The sequence below is a fragment of the Rhinolophus hipposideros genome, assembly GCF_964194185.1.
Source record: "Rhinolophus hipposideros genome assembly, chromosome: 19".
Classification (NCBI taxonomy): Eukaryota; Metazoa; Chordata; class Mammalia; order Chiroptera; family Rhinolophidae; genus Rhinolophus; species Rhinolophus hipposideros.
The window spans coordinates 38,995,537-39,016,564 of NC_138065.1; positions in this window are offsets into that span (position 1 = coordinate 38,995,537).

The window sequence follows — 21,028 nt, forward strand, 5'->3', positions numbered from 1 at the left end:
TAATTTTTTCATTTAAAAATGATTGGGATGAAACGAGATATTTGGTTCTCTGATATTATTGCCTGGAGACACTGGATTTACATGGACCTCAATAATATCAAGAATAAGAGAAGGATTAGGTAGATAGGTTTAATGCTGAAAGTTAGTGAAGGCAGGAGAGGATCTTGACTTCTTTGCTAATGGTGGTTTCTGTAACAGTAATCTTAAAATCCTAAGTCTATAATGTGATAACGAACATCCAGGTTGCTTGTCCGTGGAGCTCAATGACCCATGAGATAAAGCCTTCAGACTCTCCTTGACTTCACTCGAAGTGTTAATTTTATTTATCAGAATCTTCTATGCTTGGCAGCTCATAACAGTTTTCTCATGTCCACAGAAACATTAGAAATGCCCACAATAGGATTCTTTCCAAGATCAAAATTCCACCCAAATTAAAACCAGGGGTATAGTTTTCTTCCAACCAAAATTAACTTTGCAACTGTGTTGTCCAGATGTACAATGTCTCTGACAGTTTGTTTATGGGTTGTACACAAGTACTGCTTTGGAAAATAAAGAAGCTGTTGTTTCGTCAGTTGACTATCAGTGCACTTTGGTAGTTGTTTGTGCGACCTTTACTGGAAATCTGAACATCTGACTGACTCAGAGGATGGCTTTGTTTGGTTCTCTGCCAATCAGTGTCCTCCTAAGCCCCTCAGAATCTTTTATACAACTTAGCTTGCAATCGTGTTCTGTTAAGACACAGCTGTAGTTCAGGTGAGTATGTATGGCATTTCAAATTATATACTCCCAGAACGGCATGTCCAAGTTAATTAGTTATGATTCTGGGGATTGTTCTGGATGTCAGCGATCTTCTTACAGAAGAGAGGAGAAGGGATACATGTTTTCCCATTATTTTCTCATTGCTGATGAGTTCGTACACTGCACCAAAGTCATTTAGCATCATCTTGTTATTAATATTTTCTAACACGTTGTATCTGCAATGATATACAATAAAAATTAACAATCAGATCATGTCTTCATAATGTCCAAAGTTCAAGTACAACTCGTCTTTGTAAAAGACCAATTGAGTCTGCTTCATTTGCAGAAAAATTGTAAGAGTGTTATTAGTGCAGATGGTTTAATTCATTTAAAAGTTTCATTTAAAACACTTTCTCTTTGCCTTGGTCAGCTTGGGCTGCCATGACAAAAGGTCACAGGCTGGGAGGCTTAAATAACAAAAATTTATTTTTCTCACAGTTCTGGAGTCTGGAAGCCCAAGATTAAAGTGCCAGCGTGGTCAGCTTCTGGTGAGAGCTCTCTTTCTGGCTTGTAGACAGTTGCCTTCTTGCTGTGTCCTCACATGGTAGGGAGAGAAAGAGAGAGCAAGCTGTCTGGTATCTGCACTTCTAAGGGGATGAATCTGATCATGAAGGTTCCCCTACGCATGATCTCATCTAAACCCAATTATCTACCAAAGGTCCTATCTCTAAATACCACCACAATGGGCCGTAGGACTTCAATGTATGCATTCAGAGGGGACACAGTTCAGTCCTCCGGAGCCTGCTTTGTGCGTGTAAACCACTACTCCCCCTCTGAATGCAGAGAACCATCAAGACTCTTTCAACAGCTTTCGTTAGTGGTGTGTGATTTCATTTCACTTTAATTTCAACAACATAAAGCATGTAGCCTCCATCCTTGTGGAACTTAGAGACCACCACGGTAATTATACCTGTAAAAACAATAGAGTAAAAGCTATTAGTGGACTCAAAATAGGCAAGGACTAAAACAAACAAAAATATATTTCTGCTTCAAAAAAAAATGGGACTGACATCAGAAAGCCAAGGCATTTGGGTGTTTAAGAGCTGAACCATTCCTCTGACGAGCTAATAAATGTTAGGAGTGTTTGACGGTGCACAGGCATATTTTTAGCTCAGTAGTGAGCTGATTTACAAACTGTTAGTTTTATCCCCAGAACAACACAAAGGATGGTTCAAACAAACTGCTGTGGTGCAGTTATCACTTTGGAAGCAAGGCCCCCGGATACAGGCTCTAGGAAGGAGTCTGCGTTGCAACCATTAAAAATCACCACCCATCTCTTCAGTGACCTGTTCTGGCTGGGCAGTCTACATAGAGAGCATATTTAAGTTGGGTCAAATAGATCCCGTCTGAGTGCGCCAGCTCTTGAATTTTCCTTAAAGCCAGTCTGCCAGATCACAGCTGTTAACAGTACAGATTGTCCAATTCTTTGGCTTTCTTCCAAGAAATAGTTAAGAATCTGAGACGAAGGAAAATTCCCAAGGGATTCAGATGTAGCATTCTCCACATCTCATGAGGTGCCTAAGCCTAATTGCACTTCAGCCTAATTGCACTTGCAAAAATAAATGCTCAAACTTGAGGCAACTCACATTTATTTATCTGGGTAATTGATAATGACTGAGAAATTAGTTTTCACTGCTCTAAATATACTGTTGACTCTGTTCCCCTTTGGAGATCTGAGTTTAAGTTCAGATTCTACCACTTATCTTATGGATCACTTATCTGAAAATCACGTATTATTCTGATCATCATTTATTCATTCATTCATAGTTATCTTAATAGAATGTTAAAAATGTACTAGTTTCTGAACAAAACACTTGAGAGAATATTGTTTAGTTTAACGCAATAGCCATTATTTGTTGAAAGCACTGGCTACGGAAGTAAGAAATTAAACATTTCATTTCAATTGAGTTAACTGATGAACTTATCCAAGAGCAGTTTGATTTTCTATGCGTATGCCCTTGATTCCTCCACACTATATGGGATAATCTCTTTTACCATAATTAATTGTCAACCTATTGTTTTTGTTATATTGACATACAACATATAGAATTATATAAACCCTGGAGCATTCTCTAGGCAAAAATCTGTCCTCAGTCCTGTGAACTCATAATTGCTTCTAAGTCCTTAGCATTTAAATGTATACCTCTCCTGAGAACAATGGTTCTCAAACTGTGGGCCCAGGACAAGCAACATTAGCGTCATCTAGGAACTTGCTAGAAACACAGAATCTCATTCTCCACATGGACACACCAGACCGACTAAGTCAGAAACTTTGGGGATGGACACCATTATAATAACCTATATTTTAACACACCTTCCAGGTTATTCAGATGCATGCTAAAGTTGGAAAACTACTTCCCTAGCATATAAGCTTCGTGAGAGCTGAGACCATGTCTCTTTTGCTTAGCACTAAATCCTCAGCACCTAGAATAAGTGCTTGCATGTATTAAATGCTCAGTTAATAGTCGTTAAGTAAATAAATGAATAAATCGATACTTTTATCAATACACTGGAGAAAGAATTACAAAGACTTGTTCAAAATTAACAAAGAAAAAAGTAGGAGGGGTAACAAATATAACAAATGATAGTATCAGAATCCAAGATGGTCTTAAAGAATGGTTTGACAGATTCAGCAATAATAAATTTAACATGGATAAACATCAATTCTTATATTTGTGTAAGAAAAAGAAATGCTCTTGCACCAATACACACTAGGAAGATGTAATTTTGATATAATATGGGGAAAAAATCTTTGCATTTAATTTAAAGTGCAATGGCTAGAAGTCAGTAGTGGGTATGGTTGGGGGAAATGCTAATGTTATCTCAAGCTGCATTATAAGGAGTGTGATATTCCATCTTGAACAAATACAGCTCCAATCTTCTCGATACTCGTCAGACCTCTCCAAAATGAACTCGGTAATTCAAGAAATGAGTATTTGATAGTACAGTGGTGCCCTGCTTCTCCACAGTTTTGCTTTCCATGGTTTCAGTTACCTGCAGTGAACTGTGGTCGGAAAATATTAAATGAAACATTCCAGAAATAAACAACACATTAGTTTTAAATTGTACGCCATTCTGAGTAGTGTGATGAACTCTCACAAAGTCCTGCTCCATCCCACTGGGGATGTGAATCATCCCTTTATCCATCATCTCCCCACTGTGTACTCGACCTGCCTGTTAGTCACTTAACAGCCATCTTAGTTATCAGACCAGCTGTCAAGGTATTGCAGTAGTTGTGCTCAAGTCACCCTCATTTTACTTATTCATGTCCCCAAAGCACAAGAGTAGTTTAAACTTTACCATCAGTATGCATAGGAAAAAACACAGTACTCTCTATATAGGGTTTGGTACTGTCTAGGGTTTCAGGCATCTACCGTGGATAAGGGGTGGACTTCTGTAGTATGTCAGTAATATGAGGATTTAGCAATTAAACAGGACACAGATGTGAAGTTTGGAACGTGAAGTTGAGAGAGGGCAACACATGACACATTGACAGATAAGATTCATCAGGAATTGTTAACTGATTGCACCTGAAATTGAAAGAAAAGATAGAAAATTATAGCACAATTTCAAGTCTGTGGGAGTAAGAGAATTAGGATGCCATTGATAGAATAGGGGAATTAGAAAGCAACTTTAAGGAGTAATGATTCCAACTCCAATTACGATGGTGGAAGGCCTCCTCCCACACCATCACAAAATTCTCCAACACCACCAGGGTGTCCTACAGTTCAACTCAATTCTGACACTCCAGGTAGTTAGTGTCAGATTCCACAGGTTAAGGGTTCAGTCCCAGAAGATTGCCCTCTACTTCAGATAACAATTGCAAGCCCAGGTTGTCACTTATGCTTCTGACCTACCAGCTGTAAATCAGAGGTTCCCATGACCTCAAACGTGGATTCAATTAATTTGTTACAGAAGCTCACAGGATGCAGGAAACCAGTTTACTCACTAGGTTACTAGCTTAATATAGAAGGACACAATTTAGGAACAGCCAGATGGAAGTGGTGCATAGGGAAAGGTATGTGGAAAGGGTGCAGGGCTTCCATGCCCTCTCCCCAAATCTCTACCCAAATGTTCACATGTTCACCAGCCCAGAAACATCTGAACCCTGTCCTTTTCAGTTTTTATGGAGGATTTATTAAGTAGGTAAGATCAATTAAATCATTGGCCCATTGGTGTTTAAACTTAATCACCAGTTTCTCTCCTCCCCCAGGAGGTCTGAGGAGGACCTAAAAGTTCCAACCTCCTCATCCTATGGTTGGTTCTCCTGGCAACCAGCCCCCATCCTTAGGTGTTTTCCAAAGGTCATCATATTAATATAACAGAAGACCTTTGTTGCTCTAATCATTTAAGAAATTCCAAGGGTTTTAGGAACTTGGTTCTCAAAATGAGGACAAAGACTACATTCATATTTCTTATTCTAAATCACAGTGTCACAAAGAGTCTAGAAGGAAACATCCTGGAGACATTTGAAAAGTTTCCAGGTTACTTCCTTAGCTCCTGATTTCCTCTTATATCAGAGAGAACCTTTCCTGAAGAGAATAATTCAGTTATATCCCTAATGAGTAAGAAGTCTTTCTTCACTTAAGATTTATTGTCTGAAGAGAAGATAATTAAATTACCATTGATTGGCTCCATACCACCTTATCTTTTGTTAAATTTGTTGATTTTTTATATCAATAACTATTTTATTTTATTTTATTTTATTTTTTGCAATTTAGAATTTATTTCAATGTAAAATGGAGTCTGATTTCCAGCATACAAGTTGAATGGATAGCAGCAGCTACTACCATGGTTACCTAGCTTACAAAAGATGTGATGTTCTAGATCATTGCAGCAAATCTGTGGTAAATCTTCACATCCAGAAAGACAACCCCAAGACAGCACATGGTTCTGAATGGAGGATTTGGGGAGATAATGCTGTGTTCTTGTGTAACAGTGAAATGCTCTTGGTCTCCCTGACTCCATCTTGTTCAAGCCTGCATTGTTCCCTTGCCATCAGGCTAATAGCTCCTGCTTTAGACAAGTTAATCATTAGAGGAATTCTGCTTGGGCCTTGAGTTTTTACAAAAACAGCCCCTTCCATTTTCCCTCCCCTTGACATCAAAGGAACCTGAACTCTGTACTTTCTTAAGAGGGATTTGAGGATTAGGTCTCTCATCTTCTCTGCTGACACCTTCTCAACCAATAAACCTTTCCTTACTCCAAACTCTGACATTTTGAATTTTGGCCTTTTGAAGTATCAGGCACACTTTGGACTTAAAAATTTGGAGTTAAAAATTCTTATTCTCACAAATTCTTATTTGTGATCCCACACAAAACACAAAGAAGACCAGAGACAACACGGGACCTCTGATCACTAAGAACAAATACATTTACATGGACAATTTTCATGCTGTAGACCAATGTGTTATGATGTTACTTGTTAATCAGAATGACTACCGCTCTGTCTACTTCACCTCCCCTGATGATGTTATGTTGCAAACTGCAGCTTTCATATTAATATACTCATGGTATTTGCCTTACTTGTTGAACCATGGCAGTGCTCATGGAAGACAAATCACACACTGCTTTTCTAAGGAAGGGAGCAAATTCTCTTCCTATGAGGTCTTCAATGTTACACGGTAATACTGTTTTGATAATTGTATATTAAACTATTACATCATTCAAAATAATACTCTGTTGAAGAGCATAGGGTATAACTGTATTTCTCGTGTATGACGTTACTTTTTTTATAACATATTTTATTATGGAGAATGTCTTTCATATGCGAAAGAAGAGAGAGTAGTACTATATACTGAACCAATTTTCTGCCTTTAACAATGATCAATTTATGGCCAATCCTGTTTTGTCTCTTCCCTACCCACTTAGCCCCCACCTCAAATTAAAGAAAAATTCAATTTTTTCTCTAAATATTTTAGTATTTAGATATGGATTCTTTAATATATATATATATATATGTATATATATATATATATATATATACACACACACATATATATATATATATATATATATATATATATATATATATATATATATATATATATATATAATCACAATGCCATTACTGCATCTAACAAAATTAAAATTCATTATTATCATATACCCAATTATCATAATTTTATTATCATTTCGTTTTTGGTTCTAAATCCAAATAAGGTCCATACTTTGCAGTTGATTGGGATGTTTCCTAAGTTTCTTTTAATCTATAGGTATCTTTTCAACCAATTTTTTTTGTTTCAACTTTTTGTTGAAGCCTGTATTTTCTCCTATAGTTTCCCACAGTCTATATTTTGCTGATTGCATCCCCCTGGGTATCATTTTACATGTGTCTCTTTCCTCTACATTGCCTGTAAATTATGAGATAGATGAAGTGTCAGGTGTAATTTTCCCTTAGGCAAAACTACTTTAAAGGTGGTGTTGTTCTACATTGGGAGGTATATAACGTCTGGTTGTCTCTCTTTTTGTGATGTTAGTAACTGTTGATGATTATCGTTATGAATGTAAATTCTTATACAATATATTATTTACGAGAGAGTGCTAGACTTCCCCAACTTCTACATTAACTCTCAGGGAGCTTTGGAATATCTACTCATAAGTTCAGCACTCCCCTATTTATCTCTTATGACATGTCTTTGCCTCCCAAAATATTTATTTAACAACTAATTTAAGAATAAATATATTGTAAATAATCTAGGGGTAATAAAAAAAAGCATTTGGTTATTTGAATAAATGTACAGTAAGTGTAATGTTTATTTACCTTTAACTATGCAGTTTCCAATTTTTCTTTCACATCATCAACTTTTAAAATAATTTATCCTTTTAAATAAACTTTTGCCATTTTTTTCTAATTTAAAACTTTTTTCACTGACATTATAGGGGATAAACATTTGTATTTGCTTTTTATTTTTACAATGAGCAAATGATCCTCCTGGGTTTTCTAGGTCATTGATAGATTCAGTCCTCACTTTGGAAATAACAAGCTCTTATTTTATATTCAGTATTTTGCATTCTAATAAAATTTTGCTAAAAATTTATACATGACTTTAATATCAAAGGTTAATAATTTATATATTCATAATAAGAGAATTATAAGAATGTGACTTATATTTTCTTCCCCACATTTTTCTTTGACTATTAATATACTTATTATATGTTGGGCTCACATTAAGGTAAAATGCCATTTCCTTATACCTTCCTGCATTTTTAAAATTTACAGATAGAATCTGAATAAGAAGAGTACATACTTTTATGTCCCTATGCTACTCATGGAGCTTTTAAAGTAAACTCACTCTACTCTGTTTTTTCCCACTACTATACCATCCTGACTGAAAATGCTGGTAAGGAAAACATGGTCTACACAAATCGATCAATGTGATACACCACATAAACAAAATAAAGGATAAAAATCATATGATCATATCAATAGACGCAGAAAAACATTTGACAAGATACAACATCCATTTATGATAAAAATGCTTAATTAAATGGGTGTAGAAGAAAAGTACCTCAACATAATAAAGGGCATATATGACAAACCTTGAGCTAATAGCGTACTTCATGGTTAAAAGCTGAAAGCTTTTCCTCTAAGATCAGGAATAAGACAAGCACGCCCCTTCTCACCACTGTTTTTCAACATAGTATTGGAAGTCCTAGCCAGAGCAATCAAGCAAGAGAAAGAAATAAAAGGCACCCGAATTGAGAATGAAGAAGTCAAATTGTCACTTTTTGCAGACAACGTGATTCTTTATATAAAAAAACCCTAAAGACTCCACCAAAAAACTATTAGAAACAGTAAGCAAATACAGTAAAGTTGCAGGATACAAAACCGCTGTACAAAAAACCACTGTGTTCCTATATACTAACAATGAAATCTCAGAAAAAGAAATGAAAAAGAAATTCTGTTTGTAATTGCAACACAAAGAATAAAACACCTAGGAACAAACTTAACAAAGAATGTGAAGGACCTGTACAATGAAAACTGTAAGACATTATTAAATGAAATTGAAGAAGACACAAAGAAATGGAAAGATTTCTGTGTTCATGGATTACAAGAATCAACATAGTTATATTATTCCCCAAAGCAATATACAGATTTAATGCAATCCCCATCAAAGTTCCAATGGCATTTCTTAAAGAAGTAGAACAAAATATCATCAGATTTGTATGGAATCACAAAAGTCCCCTAATAGACAAAGCAATCCTAAGAAAAAAAATAAGACTGGAGATACCACACTCCCTGACTTCAATTTATACTATAAAGCGACAATAATCAAAACAGCATCGTATTGGCAGAAAAACAGACACACAGACCAATGGAATAGAATTGAGAATCCAGAAATAAACCCACATAAATGTGGGCAGATAAAGGAACCAAAAACATACAATAGAGAAAAGAAAAACTTCTTCAATAAATGGTGTTAAGGAAAATTGGAAAGCCATGTACAAAAGAATGAAACTGGACTGCTATCTGTCACCACATAAACAAATTAACTCAAAATGCATCAGGGACCTAAATATAAGACCTGAAACAACAAATGGCATAAAAGAAAGCATAGGTACTATACTTATGGACCTTAGGTTCAGAGAGAAGAATGAATTTGACTTCAAAGGCATGGGAAGTAAAAGCAAAAATAAATGAACAGGACTATATCAAACTGAAAAGCTTCTGCACAGCAAAAGAAACCATCAACAAAATAAAGAGGCAACCAACCAAATGGGAGAAAACACTTGCGAGCGACATCTCTGATAAGGGGCTAATATCCAAAATATGTAAAGAACTCATACAACTCAACAACAATAAAAAAACAAACAATCCAATTAAAAAATTGGCAGAGGACATGAACAGACACTTCTCCCAAGAGGATATACAAAAGGCCAACAGATATATAAAAACATGCTCAACTTTACTAGTTATTAGGGAAATGAAAATCAAAACCACAATGAGATACCTCCTCACACATGTTAGAATGGCTATTATCAAGACAAGTAATAAAAAGAGTTGGAGAGGTTGTAGAGAAAAAGGAACCCTCATACACTGCTGGTGGGAATGTAAATTGGTATAACCACTATAGAAAACAGTATGGAGGTTCCTCAAAAACTGAAAAAATGGAATTACCATATGACCCAGGAATCTCTCTTCTGCGTATCTACCCCAAAGATCTGACAACATTTATCTGTAAAGATACATGTACCCCTATGTTCATTGCAGCAGTATTCATGGTGAACAAGACATGGAAATAACCAAAGTGTCCTTTGATAGATGGTTGAGAAAGAAGATGTGGTACATACACACAATGAAATATTACTCAGCCATAAGAAAAGATGCAATATGGCCATTTGAGACAACATGGATGGATCTTGATATTATCATGTTAAGGGAAATAAGTCAGACGGAAAAAGTTGAGAACCATATGATTTCACTCATGTGGGATATAATACTGTAAGCAACAAACAGACAAGACAAACAAACAAAAACTCATAGACACAGACAATAGTCTAGTGGTCACTGGAGGGTGGAGGCAAGGGGGATAGTAGAAGAGGGTAAAGGGGGTCAAATATATAGTGATGAAAAGAGAATTGACTTTGGGTAGTAAATACACATTGCAGTACATAGATGATATAGAAGTGTACACTTGAAACCTAAATAATTTTACTAACCAATGTCACCCCAATCAATTTAATAAAAAAAAAAAAAAAAAACAGAAGAAAACCATGGGCTAGCATGATAAGCCATGAAAAAAATAAAGCTGTTGTTTCTTAATCATTTGAGTAGTGGCCAAGGTTTCTAAAATTAAACAAATAATAAATCAAACAAATCCCAGAAAATATTTAAATTTGGAAACACTTTCTTTTAAAAATATTAATGTAGCATTGTTCTGTTTTTAAACAGGCTTTTATCTATAATCAGGGCTGCATTTTTATAGTAAAAAGAGAAAAAAAAAGAGTAACTAGGCCATGCAGTGACCTTTAGAAAGGTCTATTCATCTCCTGTAACCTTTTTAATTTGTCAATTTTTTTTTTTGGGTTCTATGAGGTGTGAGAGAAGTTCTCTTTGAAGAAATCAAGCAGATTAGAGATAATAAATTATTATGTCAGAGAGAGAGCCCAAATAAGAAACACCATCAGGAGAATGGCCAGATGGTCTGGATAATAACACTGTATATACCCAAAGAAAACCACAGCTGTTTATAAATGCATCTGCTGACAAATGTTCATTTTGAATGGAAACCTACTCCAATGAACCAGTGAGACTATTTAATTGAAATTTAATATGAAAGTAGAAGAAATGTAATAATAGAACAGAACTTTAAAGAACTATCAGCCTTCTGCTCAGCACGCACCCTAGTTCTTTGAATGTATTTTTATTGTATACTAGTTGGAGCTAATTATAACCAGATGTTGGAGTGTGTATTCCATACACTTGGTCTCAACATCATGTGGTAAAGAGTTTTCCATGCAAAACCTTAATTATCCCTATGCATGTGCGAGAGTGGACAGGATGTATATATCTATGGAAATGAACAGATCTCCAAGTTATATCCTGATTCCAAAGAATAACTTATACCCACAGGATGCCATCAACTTTTGCCTTCCCTCTAAAATAATAAAATACTCTCATCTGCCTCATAGAAGCAGAGCCACATGTTGTTTCTTAGACTTTACAAAATTCTTCAAGACCTAGGGCTGTAATGATTTTTAAAAAGAGGAGCTCTGTTCTCATGAAGTCTATCTCTTTGCTATTCATAAACCAGACAGACCTGCCAATTCTCCACCATAATCAGGCAATTCTAGAGTTGAACAAATATTTAAAGGTCCTTTGATTCAGTCCCCATGTTACTAGCAAAGGTGAATGCCAAAAGATATGGGACTGATGTTGCTACAAATGCATTTGGAGCAATGAACACACAAGGTATTTTTGCTCAACCACTTTTCCTATGAGGGAAATAAATATTATGCTCTTTTAAAGAGCACAATAATGTGTTTTCCTACCCAACTTCACATTTATGTAGTAGAAAACAATGTAATGAGTAACACTTCTCTGCTTAGATTATATTCTACTTTGATACGGATTTGCTGTCGTGTTACCATTGCTGCTCAACCCTAATACAGTCTCCTCTGTTTGTTTGCTGATCTCCCACATCATGTACATCACTAATCTCCTACCTCGAAAATTTTCCCATCAATTTGCTGCTTGGTGAAAATATCCTCTCCATGAACTTCAACCAACTGGTGACAAATTTTGCAAGGAAAACTTTTTTTGTATTTAAACATTGAGTAATTGTACACATATTGCCTGGAGACCGTGCATCTAAGATAGCAGCCATTTTTTAACCAAGGGTTCTCCAAGTCACAAATGGTTACAGCTGATTCTCTTAGCAGTGTATATTTGCCCAGATAACATTAAATCACTAACAAATATCTGTAGAATGTAAAAGAGCTTCAGTAACAGACTTTGTAAACTTAAATTTTGAGTAAACTTCAGTTTTAATAGATTCGGACACAAACTTTATAGTACTACCTTCAGGTTGTCCTTGGGGTTGTTCACATTTAACTTCCCTGTGTTTCTTGGCCTAGATACACTCTCTTCAGACAATTCTTAAGCTTCCTCCCTACAGCAGAGTAGTTGAAACATATCTTCTTGCTTTACTATTCATTTGTTAGTTGAATTAAATTATTGCTTATTTTTTTCTTCAGGTGACTCAAAACCATTATCGTTGATTTTGCCAATTGGATCAGTCATTCTTCAGCTCTGCAGATTGTCTTGGCTATGAGGTACAGGTCCAGAAATGTCAGCTTTAGTCACAATAACCCTTAATATAAGAATTAGCATTCTCCCAGGTAACTAAAGTGGTTTGTACCCAAAAGGCATTCAAGTCATTTTAGAGCAACCTATGTGGATTCATGCCTAATGCATGTCAGGGTGTCTGTGGAAGTTCTTGATGTGGAAGCCATTGCCTCAGTTAAATCTGGGAGTATCAACCTAGAACAAGGCAGAGTATTGTTAACAACAATTTACAATTCAGATGATTTTATTGTTTTTAGAATCTTACAAGTGCAATAACCACAGTCCTCACTCCTCCTTAGCCTTTTGGCGTTTCCCATTCCACCTGGAACTCATTTTCTCAGGAAAGTCACTTGGGCATGTTTGTCCCTTTGATAACTACCGGAGACCAAAACATATTCTAACTGGAAAAGTGAAAATTTATTTTCGAATCATCTGGCTGTTTTGTCTACATGATGCCAAACATCTGGATATTTGGGATGCCTCCAGATGATTGACTGAATTTTTCATTTTCAACCAACATGGTTTCTGGCATCATGGAAAAAGAGCATCAGGCTTTGTTTACACAATGGCCTCAAGCCAATTTCTAAAGAGTAAACGGGTGCCTACCCACATGAACTGCCCTGTCTGATAAGAGGAAACATCTGCTATCAGTTACTTCTTTGTTCTATGTCCTAAGAGGGCTGTAGGGGGTAGAAGAGTTGTTGAATGATAGCAAGAGGTGAAATCAGAGATAAAAATAGAGGTTAGGTCTTGAAAGGACTTCAAAACTCTATTTAAAGCAGTAGAAAACCATTGAAGTACCGTAAGCAGGGAACTAAGGAGTTCACACTTGATTTTAGAAACAATTATTCTGGTTACCATCTTGATTAAAGTCAGGGTAACTGGAGGTGGTAAGTAGTCTATAAGAAGTCCACTGCAGTCGGCCAGGTGAGGCATTAATGATGGCCTGGATGGCAATACGGGCAACGGTGATGAAGTGGAGGTTTATGAACAGTAGTGGGAATGATCAGAAATATACTTTAAGAAAAGTAATATAATAATACTATAGAGGACAGAGTGGAAAGAAAAGCATTTGGAAGCTGGAATAATAGACTACGTGAGAACTAAGGGTCTGAAACAGAATAACGTTTGGGAACAGAAGAGGAAATGGATATGAAAAGTGGAAACATTAGAACGTCTAAGGATTCAGCAGGACCTTTGCATGAAGAGTAAGGATAAAGGTATATTCCAAGAGTAATGAGGTTTCAAGACATGCTGGCTGACAAGAGAATACTGACAAACGAAATAGGGAAATCAGGAAGTTCAGCTTTGATGAACTAATGATTTTGACTATTAATTGGCCTATGATCATAGTTTCTCCATGTCTCTTTCTTGCTGTGATTTGCGTTGCATGGAAGAGCTCTCTGCTTTACTGGTTACCCTCCAGTTCCTCTGGTTTATCTACCTTTTTCATTCTTCTTGGGTCTTTACTCTGGGACCTTTACCCATACATTGATTCAATTGTTTCTCTCTGGATTGAGCCCAACAAAACTCCAGTGTGGTTGCCTGGACCTCTGAGCTAAGAAAGTCTGTCTCTTAGAACCATGGACATAATAGTAGACTCACATTGTTTATACCCGTATGTAAATCAGCAATCACCTCTTATTTCTGACTCTCTACTGGCTTCCAGTGACCACTGGCTCCATCAATCCATTTATAATGCAGAATTAACATTTTTTTAATTTGAATATATTTAGTCCAGATCCCAAGGTGGGGGGAATTCAAAAAGGGAATGAGTAAGTCAAAAAGATTTAAGTAAATCAAAGTAAATCAAAAAGATGCAGAAAGATTAAGAAGGATAATAGAGAAAGGATTATTGTATTTTGTAATGAATAATGGATATTTAAAGACACTAGAGTGTTGCCAGCAAAAGAAAGACTATAGTAGATAAAGAAGAATGAGTTTCTCCATTTATGGAAATTAAGTCCATGTAAGCAAGTATTAAATATTAATAGCCACTGCTTACTACTTAAGTATTAAGTATTAAATGCCACTTATTTAAGGTGGATTCTATTCAGCATCTTACTTAACATTTTTGTAAGATTCTATAAGGGAAATTTCAATTAGAGGCTGGCTCCCGCTCTCTTTCTCTCTCACGCATGTGTGTGCGCTCTCTCACTCTCCTTCTCCCCCTCTTGTTAAATGTGTCTTGTAGCCAGTGCATGGTCAGTGCTGAGAGTACAATGTGCACAATTTGTACTCTCAGCAAGAAGAGTTTCCTGCTGTTTAGTTTTTAACTGTTGCGTTGCTTCTCATAATTAACTACATTTTTAGAAAGTGATCTCTCTCAGTGTCAAATCCTCTCCAGCTGGTCCTGCCAGACATTTATTTGAGGCACCAACACAGATGAAAATCAAATACAGCTATGAGGAAAATAAAATGAGTTTATAGCAGGTTGTATTCAATAAACAAGGAGCAAGGCTAGCATTTTCCTGCCCTCTTAAAAGCACTAACAATATTACTACAAACCCAAAAAGAACACGCTTGAGAACAAATACTCCTGTCTACATTGGCTGCCCCACATTCCACTGGCATCTTGGAATGTGCAAACTTGGTTTGAGGGCAAAATCCAACTCAATTGGCAATAAGAAAGTCTCTGACCCAGAACTCTTGAAATGTTCACAGGAGAGTCTGCAACTTCTAGTTGTGTTTGGGTATCTAAAAAGACAAGCTTGCTTTGGAAATATCCAAGGCTTGGGAATCATAGTCTGGGGTGAGTAACATGAATATAGCTACCATCCAATCAGTCAGTCAGTGTTTTGAGCTCATAAAAACAGAAGATCTTAGTATGAGTGCATTTTAGAAGCTAGTACAAGCAGTGTGGCGAGGTTTTTTGGTCATTTATATCAGACACTGTTATCAACGCTGCATCCTATTCTCCTTTCTTCTTTGAGGGCAGAGCCCTCATTTTGTTTTGGGGTCCACCACTTCCCCATAGGACTCAGAAGAGAATGACTCTACCTGAAAACCACAGGTAAATCTTGGTTGGTATAAACCAGTCAAGGTGAGCCCTTTCTTCTTGCTAGTGATGAGTTTATAGGAGGGCATATGATCCAGTTCCAGCCAATGAGATGTCAGGGAGGTCTGCTGGGGACTTCTGAGATATATTTCCCAGTTTTCTTTTTTGCCTCTGGACATTGCTGAGCATAGATGTATTCTAACTACAAGGATAGCTAATCTGAGGGCAAATTTGGCAATTACCAAAGTGGAGGGTAGAAGGATTCTGCCTCCCTGACAATCTCCTAGAGCTAGAGAACCCAGTAATGCTGAACCCTACCTTCTTGGTAGATGGCCGATGCTGGGAGGTAATACCTTTTGTTCTTACTTATTTAATCAGATATTTTAAAATTGCAAACAAATGCATTTTAACTGTTTCAGGATCTACCATTTCAATATATGTTATTGAAGGGGACAAATGGCCATGGTGTAGGTTGTAGAATCTAGTATTTAACAATATTCCAAAGCAGAAATCAGAAATCAGAAGAGCTTTACTGTCGTATATGAAGAAGCCACAAGAACCATGTCCTGAATATCAGTCTCTGAAAAACCACCTCAAATAATAACAATTTCAATATTACTGTTACCAATTTCAGTACTACCCTCAGATACGATGCTAGCTATTTTTATTTATCATCTCATTTATTTCTCTTATTCATCCTGTAAGGTAGGTATCAACAATCCCTGATTTTCAGATGAGGGTCATAGACACTAAGCGATTCTATAGGCACATGGTGAGTATAATACTAGTGATAACTAATAGTTATTTTGTTTTCTGTATTTCAGGTGTTCCCTAAGTACTTTACACATATAGTCCTAACTCATTAATCATCACATCAGCTCTGAAGGAAATACTTTTATTGTCCATGTTTTGCCAATGGAGAAGCTGAAGGACAGAAAGTGGAAGCAAATTTCCCAAAGTCACATAAGTAGTAAGGGGCAGTGCATACGTACAGAGCCTGCATGCTGACTGCTTCCCCACACATTAGAGCCATGATTCAGAATTATAACCTACATCTGTCTAAATTCTAAGCCCATGTTTTTCCCTTTAGGTTGGGTAAGAATGTCAAAATATATTTTGGCTGTCTGCTTTCTTTTAGATACCCAGAATGAAATTAAAACTCAAAAAAAACCCAATTTTGATTGCATGAATCACACTGGACAACACTCTGCTTTGTGGGGAAATCAGACGGCTTGGTCCCTCTTTGACTCCAGAGAGCTTCTGCCGTGTCTAGAGAATGACGAGGAATAAAGGGCTTAAACAACAAGGCAGTGCCAAGGCACACGAGGAAACAGTCCAAGTCTTTCCATAGCAAGTCAACCAGAGTGAGGCAGATGCAATCTTGACTCACCCACTGTTGTAGTTGATAGAAGAATTTAATGTGACTATTCTGACAGTGAAAATTCCTAGAAAGTATGGAAGGATCAAATCCATGTTCACAAAGAGATGTAGAGGATATAGGGCAAAGAATGAGACATTATAATCCTATTCTAAAGTCCTTATTGGTTGCCGAATTGAATACAATGTGTAATTCAATTTTCATCTTTTATTTTTTCATTCAATAAACATTTACTATCAGGCTGAGTCTGCTAGGCTCTAGGGATGTAGCCCTCAATATCTTCCCATCACACTTAGGAATAATCAAAGACCCTTACCAAAGGGTCTACAAGAATCTTACCACTACTGTCCCACTAACTACCACCTTTGCCCCTGCTCATTCTGCTGCAGCTACACTGCTGTCCTGTCCTCTAATGGAAGAGGCTGGAGAAGCTTCTGCCTCAGAGCACTGGCTCTGTACTTTCTCCTTTTCTCCACTCAGACCACACTTCTCTCAGGTATCTATTTTGCGTGGCTGGCTCATGCCCTCACTTGATTCAGGTGTGTGCTCAGATGTCACCCCATCTGTCACTATCCTCTTACTCTATTTTAATTCACATTGCTTATTTATTACGTATTTATCTGTTACTTTATTTTTTATTGTCTCACCACTCCTGCTTGACTTTTTAGGGGCTCTGTTCGGTTTGTGGCTATATTCCTAGCACTTACTATACTGACAGATACATAGTTAGCCCTCAATCAATAGTTGTTGGAAAAAGAAAAGGTAACACTAGTGGATACAGTAGCCGCTCTAGGATACAGCTGAAGCTCATATCCAGCGCCTTAAGCTCAGCACTATAACACAGTATAAGCCAAAGGGTTTGCTAATATTAGGGTTTAAGTAAACAGTTGTCTATTATATAGTGCAATTAAGCATAAACACAAAATGGTTGCCTTTTCCATTTTTACATCTGACCATAGGTTCACAATAAAAAAAAAAAAATTAAGCTCAGCAGCTGCTACACTTTAAAAAATTTGCAGGTGTTCTCTTGATGGTTGATATGGAAATTGCTACTTAGCCCTTATTTGATAGTGCTCGTAAATTACGTCTTCCCTTGTAACACTGAAACTTGTAACGCAATGATTAATATGGGATGGTAGCACTAGCAAAAACCCAGAGCAAGCCAGAAGGATATTGATTCCATGTCACACCTAAAATCAACTTACATGAATTTTGAAATGGCCTTTGCATTTGGAAATGTGGATTGCGTGAGCATTGTCTACCCCAGCAAATCTAGTACATTCCATTTTTGTGCTGAGCACGGGGCTGGCCTGAAAATTGGTGCCAAAACCAGATGTTTGACTCTGGAAAAAGGGCATTCCATACATTCATCAATAACACTTCTTGGCAAATCCAAGCCAATGGTACAGGACACATATGTGTATTCATGTTCGATAATGTAGAAACCACACTGGTTATTTACAGGAAGAAGCATTGTAAAATTGGATGTATTTATAGAAATGCCTATGAAACATGCAGTTATTTTTAACAAGAAAGAGTGGAAGTTGTTTAGTGCAGATGCATAAATTGTCTTCCAAATGAAATGATTGATTGTAACACAATCCACACTTTCAAATATCATCTGATAGTTTCACCACCAAGTGCTTATTGTATATGGAAAAAGACTGAAGAATCGTTCAAAAAGATATAAGCACGGTTCTTTTTTTATTACTTTTTAAAAATTTATTGGGGTGATAATTGTTAGTAAAATTACACAGACTTCAGGTGTACAATTCTGTATTACATCATCTATAAATCCCATTGTGTTCACCACCCAGAGTCAGTTCTCCTTCCATCACCACATATTTGATCCACCTTACCCTCATCTCCCACCCCCCACCTCCTTCACCTCGTGACGCAACGGTAGCGTGTCTGACTCCAGCATGGTTCTTGATCTCTGAAAGAAGTATATACTCTTGAAGAAAAATGAGAGGTTCATGCATGTGGAGAAATCAAATGGGCTTGAAAAATTTATCACATCCTTTTTATGGCCATCAGGACACAATATAGAACCTACTAGAGCATGTCTTTGCTCTTCTCTTTGGCCTTTATGAGCTACAGTGACAGATGGGACTTACTTCTTCAGTGGTAGCCCATTATGTCCTATACTAATGAAAGCTCTCAATTGATAAGTAAACAAGGAACAAAGCAACCATATACTTGCACCCTAATTGCTAAGAAATTATGTGAAGACTGAGATACAGATGTTTAAAAAAGGGCAACTCCCAATTCAAGGTGTTATATTATTAAGCCCTCAACAGACATCCCTCCACCTTACCCCCATAGAGATGCATAAATAAACACAAAATGATAAGAATCCAGAGGACGAAAAGGTCACTATAAATAGGAAAGGTCTGTCTTCTTTGGCAATATAGGTTTCCATGAGACCCAAAGGCTGGGTAGGATGTGAAGACTACAGGAAACGAAATCCCATGGTGGATGAAAATGGGAAGAACAAGTCATATATTTTTTGTGACAGTGTGGTCAGATTTAACCTGAAGGAGTTGATAGGAGCAGGAATTCTGGCCCAAAGGAAAAAAGGATGATCTCACCTGTTTGTTCACACTGTGTCTCCATAACCTAAAACAGTGTGTGGCGTGCAGTAGAAATTCAATAAACATTTCCTGGAGAAAAACAAAAAGCAAGCCTGGGTTAAACTGATGGCTCTGATATTCCATTGAAGAGGGATCACCCAGCACTGAAACACTAAACTGAGATCAAGGAGAGGGAGTGAGTTTTCAAAGCTCGGTTGACAAGTTATTCTCATTTACCAAGCTCTACTACACAAATAGATTGGAAGATGTCACTGCTGTCCTTACAACTAGAAAAAAGTTAGCACACTGAAATCAATGTCTTTTCTTGGGCCCATCAGTGAACTGGGCGAACTGCCACCCCGAAATCTGGAGAGAGGAGAATATAGAGAATCACTGCTGATACCAGCTTACCTGGCACAAAAGCCATAACCATAAACCGGCAGAAATACCTAAATGGTAATTTTGCTGAATTGTTAAAGGCTGAAAATGAGAAGCTAGTGTGAGAATGCAAAACTCCTGGGGGCCATAGCCTTTGAGGCCCACTCCCCTTTTCATGGGTTTTACATTCAGGAATCCTACCAGGTTCTCATGGTAAAGAGCCAAAAGAAAAAAGAAAAAGGAAAAACAGAAAAAGAAAAAGAAAAAAATCCCCTTGTGTTTCTGGCAAGGGGAGGACAAACTATCCCATATTTGGGTTAACCCAGAGCATTCCCCATAGCCAAGGCCTACTATACAGGGGGGAAACTGTAAAAGAGTCTTATCCCATCTGGGGGAAGGGCAATAACCCAACTCCAGCCACCTCCAGCATTCCTATCTCTGCTAAGGTAGAGGGGGAGATAAGAAAGCTTCAGGTCACAGCCCAGGGCCACAGCCCACTGAAAGACTGGGACTGAATCACAAGATTGTAGACCAGAACACTTCCTCTCTCCACACCTTACACCATATCACTAGAGCTCCGGTATAATAACAATGGATTGCAGCTAAAAGAGCAGCAAGACATCAGCTCTTTTAAAGGAAGAGTTCCCAGAAAAGCCCAAAGACAACAGGGGAAATAAAAAGCAAGGACACAAGAGCAATGTCAAGGCTCAGAAACCTATAGCTACAGCAAAAATCAACTTCTAGCCAGATTCATATAAAACCTCATATTAAAGGACTGTTTACCGCAGTTCCAATTACCTGCTAAATCATGTCCAGCTTTTAGTAAAAGACTATAAAGCATGCTAAAAGGCAAGTAATGGCACAGTTTGGCGAGACAAAGGAAGCAGCAATTCCAGACTCAGATATGAGAACAATTTTACCATTTGAAATTTTGGAGTGAATTTTATCATTTGAAAATGAATTATCAGATGGAATTTAAGATGACTATGATTAATATGACAGGGGCTCTACTGGGTAATGTAAGCAGAGAGATGGAAACTCTAAGAGAAAATCCAAAGGAAATGTTGGAAATTGAAAACAAAGTGGCTGAAATGAAGAATGCCTTTAATGGT